The sequence below is a fragment of the Sminthopsis crassicaudata genome, chromosome 1 (genome assembly GCF_048593235.1).
Source record: "Sminthopsis crassicaudata isolate SCR6 chromosome 1, ASM4859323v1, whole genome shotgun sequence".
NCBI lineage: Eukaryota > Metazoa > Chordata > Mammalia > Dasyuromorphia > Dasyuridae > Sminthopsis > Sminthopsis crassicaudata.
This window is the reverse complement of record NC_133617.1, coordinates 667,838,732-667,844,577: the sequence shown is the minus strand read 5'-3', so window position 1 is coordinate 667,844,577 and position 5,846 is coordinate 667,838,732. Positions and strand designations below refer to the sequence as shown.

The window sequence follows — 5,846 nt, the reverse complement described above, 5'->3', positions numbered from 1 at the left end:
ATCAGATCTGGAGTTAGGAGAACTTATTTTCTTGAGTTCAAATCTGACCTCAGACACTTATTAGCAGTGAGTCTGGGCAAGTCACTTAACTCTATTTACTTAAAAAAAAAAAAAAGTGGCCATAGGGAGCATGAGATTTTCTAATTTTGCAAAGACTTAAAGATTATCTGATCCATTTTTCTCAGTTTATTCAAGGAATTGAGGCCCATAAAGGCCTACAGGTCAAAAATAGGGAGTCAATATTTAAACCCAGGCCTCCAAATGTAGTGTTTTATTACATCACGCTGCTTCTGAATTCAATTTACATCAACAAACACTTGTTCAATATTAAAATGAACAAGGTCCTTAGCTAAAGACATTAACATTTTCATAAGTATTGAAATTTAAAGTGCTGAACTTTAAGAGTCAAGATGAAAGCCCCGAGGTTGAGGTTGCGAAAAGTCAGGACACATAATAGCAATTGTAACTGAGTTAAAGACTCAGTTCTCAAACTCAGAAGACAGTCCAGATCTAGGGTATTGAATGGGAATCTTTCCATATTATATTCCAGAAATTTCTAGTTCATTCTTGGGTATATAAACAGATCCTCTCTATATCAATATTAATCAAACATTTATACAAATACAAATACACCCATTTAATCATTGACTGCTATATTAATGCAGGTATAACAAGATGTCCCCTGAAATTCCCCTGAGAACTCTGAAACTATATAGGTGATGCTTTGAATCTGCGAATTGTAAAGGGATAAAGATATGTCACCAGGAAGGGGGAACTGTATTAATTGCTTATGAATTACTGTGCAAATCCTTTATTTGTTTTCTGAATTTTCTGTGGGATGGAACAGAGGGAAAGAACTCTTTTTCGGGATAAAAGACTTCTGACTCCAAATGCAGTGTTTTATTACAGTAGGGAAAAAACCCCTGCTATATTTTCCTAAATTCAGCAGCTAGTATTTTGGGTAATCGATTATGCAAATCACATTCAAAACTCCCACGGGTGCAACATTCTCTATTCATAGACTAAGTGAGAGTCACAAATCCAAAAGAAAAGCATTTAATTAAATCATAAATAATGTAAATAACAAGGGAAAAGTAAATGGGAAAGGGAGCAGTTCTCGGTAGCCCATACACAAATTAGAATAATCTCCTACACTTCCAAAGTGAAAGATAGGGTGTGAAGCCCTCTAGGATAAATTTAAGCAGGAGTAGAAAACTCTCTCCAGTTTAAGGTTTGACCGAATGAGGAACTCTATCTCCTTTTAGCAAGCTTGCCATGCTTGGCTACTCCTTGGAGCTGGAATCACCTTGGGGCACTGGGTTGCCTCCTCCCTCTGTGTGAAGTGGATCCTTCCATTTAGGAAAATCCCAGTTTCTGAGTAGGACGAGACTTCAGAGCTCATCATTTGAATCAAGAATCCAACATCCTTTTTTTGGACCTCCAGCTTATTCACTCCAAACTGCTGGAACCGGAGCTTGTAGAAGTGACACATCCCACACAAAGAGAATTTGGAGCCACAGAGCAACTTTTAGGTCAATCCAACTTCTGTTTATGGCAGTGATGGAGAGTCCTGGTCCTGGAATGAAAAGGCCTTCAAGTGGGGATTCAGGTTCTGTCCCTTCCTGGCAGGGTAGCCCATGCCTAAGTAACTTTCTCCCTCTAAAGGGCAGGGTTTTTTTCCCCAAAAAAATATGGAGGGAAGGAGGAAAAGATGATTTTTAAGATTTCTTCTCATTTGAAATCCCATGATTTTATCATTCCTATTCTCATTTCAAATGATAAAATATTCCCTGTGTCATGGAGACATGGAGTCTCTTAAGAGTTATAATCTGTTTAAACGATTCTCTTCACCAAAAGCTGACTTTTCAGGTTTTAGGACTTTTTCTATCCTATTGATTTCAACTCCTTTAATATCTTACTATATGAGATTATTCATTCTTATGTAACTTGTGTTTGAAACAGTTTAGGTCCTCCCCTGCAATTTCTTGGAACTTTTAAGGGGCCAAAGACAGCAAATGGAAGGGGCTTGGAGTGAATTGCTTGAAATTCTTTATGTAAATAGGGTTGTCAAAAGGTGGTCTTATGTGGGACATTGAAAAACCAAGAGAGAAGCCTGCTTTATGGAAATCACAGTGGACATGCTTCAGAGGGAGACCCTAGGATACTGAGTCTGCCTTTAAACATGGGAGGGGTTAAGGTGCCATTCTGCTTGTAAATTAGGGCCTGGGACTTGAGAATCTTTATGGAGGAAGTGGACTGAAGCCATCCAGATACTAGAGAGCAGAGGGAATGGCTGGCTTCCTACCAGAGGCTTCTGGCCTTGAATCCTCTGATGACCAGCTTACCCAGACAGTAGGAGCTTGTTATTGGTGAGACAACTTCCTCCTTGTCTCCCCAACCCCCACCTCCCACTGACTTTAAAAATCAGCCAAAACCCAGAAGGAGAAGGGGAGGAATTTCACTGGAGCTATGAAGCAACCAGGAGTTTTAATATTGTATCTTTTAAATTCTGATCACAGTTCGGAAACTCTGATGATTTTAATAAACGTATGAAACACCAAATGACTATTTTTTAATATTTTCAGCCCTAAGTCATTCTGAGAAGAAATGGGGCAGGCAATGGGAGTTGGGAATGCTTCCTGGAATATGGCCAAAGATCCAGGCAGTCAGCTCTCATGCCCTCTGTAGCCAGCTCTAGTAACTTGAGCTTAGACAACTCTGGGGGAGCTTGGGTAGACGGAATGTTAGGTAGCATCCTATATCCCCCTGGGAGGAGAGGTGTGCTGGAGCCAGCTCAAACCAGCTGGACTGATCCTTAAATTTCTCTTTTGGGTGTTTACCTCTCTGAAATTGGGCCAACACTGCAAATAAGAGCTTGATTTGTTTTGTTGATTATATAGACTTAATAAGAAGATGAGGAAACAATAATACAGATTAAACTTCAAAGTGGGTCACACATCCATCTATTTTTGAGAGAGCTGGTTAAACATTTAGCCATATCTGGAAGGCACATGGAGATTACTGCCCACTCACCTGCCTTTCAATCTCCTACAACTATGTATTTTTTTGTGTAAAAGAAAACTACCTGTACCAGTCAGCACAGAGCCCTTTCATTTACAACTTACAAGTGAATCACTAGTATACTTTTAAAAAATTATATTTAATTTTTCTATAAAGCCCTCCAATGAATGCTTCATTGTGGGAGGAGAAATTCCTAGATTCCCTAAAGATTATATGTTAATAGAACACAAAATCTGATCAAAAAAAGAAAAAAAAATCTCTTCTATGGCAGATTGGCTTATGCGTATAACCCCAGCAATGAACTGTGAACCAGCCAACTCAAGTGCAGAAGAGCTCTTTGTGATTATTGTTCAGTGACGCCATATTGGGGTTTTCTTGACAAAGATGCTGTAGCAGGCTTGTCATTCCTCTTTCCAGCTCATTGGCTGATGAGGAAACTGAGGTAAATATGACTAAGTGAGTTGTACCTGATCACAGAGCTAGTGAGTACCTGAAGCCAGATTTGAATCCAGAAACATCAGGTGCAGGACCCTATCCACCGCACCACCTACCTACCTGCCCTAGAAGACCTCATTGCTATGGAGTTTACCATCAGGGGAAGCACAGAAAGGTCACGATGACTATTTACAGAGACAGAGAACTGTGATCTCAGTCAGTAGTGGGAATTCACATACAGTGACAAAATCATGAATCTCTGAAATTCTAAAGAGGGGATTTTCCATTTGTGTCTCACTTTGACAACAGCTGGAGGATAAAAACCCCAATTTACTTACCAAAGAGTTAGTAAAGTGGGGATTTTTTAAGTAAAAGTACTCACTGCAGGGAGAGTTTGTTTTTGTTTAAAATCATACTCTACTCACAAATAACACTTGCACCATCTACCTCATAGACAGGTTGGGAGGAAAATACTTAACCTTAAAGTGTTATTCAAATCTGATCTTAAACACTTACTAGCTATGGCACCCTGGGCAAATACATTCAACATGCTTTGCCTCAGTTTCCTCATCTGTAAAATAACCTTGAGAAGGGCAACATACTCCAAAATCTCCAAGAAAACACCAAATGGACTTAAAAAGAATGTGACACGACCAGAAAGATTAAAAAACAACACAAAAATAAGAAATATTTCATTACTATTACTACTAATAATAGTCATTTCTATGCAATTTAAAAAAAATACCTGTTATATAAAATGAAGTGCTGCTGCAATAAGTCTTACCTAGAAGAGCCAGAGAAAGGTATTAGAACAGCTCATGGCAGCCAGGTGACACAGTGGAAAGAGTGTTGGACCAAGAGTCAGGAAGACCCTATGTTTGAATACTACCTCAATCTCAGTTTCCTCATCTATTGGCTTCTTCCTTACTGCCTCCGAACAAGGCCATCGCTCCCTCAATCTCAAATATCTCATTTGATCCAACAACCCTTCCTGTTAGCTATCATCCTCTATATTTTCTCTTTTGAATATTGAAACTCTTTGAAGCTGTCTGTAAGGCTCTTTTTTTCTCACTCTCTTCTTCACTCTGCAGTCTGATTTCCAATTTTATTATTCAATTAAAACTCCCCTCTCCAAAGTTATCAGTGATCTCTCTTGACCTTTGATACTATTGATACTCTTTTCTGTCTAGGTTTTTAGAACTGCTCTCTCCTGGTTTTCTTCCTGCCTGGCTGATGGCTCCTTTTTAGTCTCCTCTGGATCTTCATCCAGATCACACCTGCTAATCATGAGGTCTCACAGGGTACATCTCCTTCTGTACTGTTTCACTTGATGATCTCATCGTTCCCATGGATCCAATGATCTCTGTTCAGACAATTCTCAGATCTATTTATCCAGCTCTAATCTCTCTAATCTCCAATTTCACATCTCCAACTGCTTTCCAGACTACTTGAACTAAATGTCCTGCAGATAGCTTAAACTCCACATTCCAAATCTGAACTCAATGTCTTTCTTTCCATACCTTCCCCATTTCCTAACTTCCCAAATACTGTGGCCAGTCACCAGGCTTACAACTAAGTATCATCCTTGATTCCTCACTTTCTCTAACCTTCTCATATTCAATCAATTGCCAAGTTTTGTTGTTCCTACCTTCTTAACCTATGCCCCCTTCTCTCCTACATTGTCACCATCCTCATGAAGGCCCTTTTCACCTCACACCTGAACTGTTGCAAGAACCTGCTGGTCAGTCTCCCTTCTCCCAGCCTTTCCCCACTACAATCCAGCTTCCATCCACTGTCAAAATGATCTTCCTAAAACCTAGGTCTGACCATGCCCCTCAATCTATTCAAGCAACTTCATTTGTTTCCCTTTGCCTCTAGAATCAAATATAAAATTATATTTGGCTTATAAAGCCCTCCATGACCTGACACCTTCTCCCTCCTTTCCTTCCATATATTCTGTAATCCAGTCATACTGGCCTCCCCTCTGTTTCTTGGACAAAACATTCCATCTCCCAACTGGAAGCATTTTCCATGGATTTTCCCCCATGCCTGGAACTCCTTCCTGCTTCTTTTTCTCTTCCTTCTCTAGCTTTCCTGGCTTCCTTCAAGATTCAGCTAAAGTTTTACCTTCTGCAAAAAAACCTTTACCAATCCCTCTTAATGCCAGTGACTTCTATTTGTTGATCATCTCCAATTTATCCAAACTGTCAAATCCTCATAATGACAGCTCTCAAGAGGACAAAGAAATGATTGTTTTGTTCTTTCTGGACTGCCCTGCTGGCAGATTCTCTGGGTGCCTTCCAAGGGGAGTGTGTATTCTTGAAGCTCCAGTAATTCTACTGTGGAGCTCTCCTTTGACGTGGCACTTGGATAATCCCTGCAGCCAGGAT

At 39.9% G+C, this 5,846-nt stretch overlaps 1 long non-coding RNA gene across 1 annotated transcript; it reads right to left on the bottom strand.

The window, feature by feature from the left end:
- Window positions 1–995: 995 nt before the first annotated feature.
- LOC141551487 (uncharacterized) lies at window positions 996–5,592 on the bottom strand. Its single transcript, XR_012484879.1, has 2 exons — window positions 4,241–5,592; window positions 996–1,576 (listed from the first exon to the last, which is right to left on the bottom strand). It is a non-coding gene; the product is annotated as an uncharacterized LOC141551487 (long non-coding RNA).
- Between the last annotated feature and the right edge of the window lie 254 nt (window positions 5,593–5,846).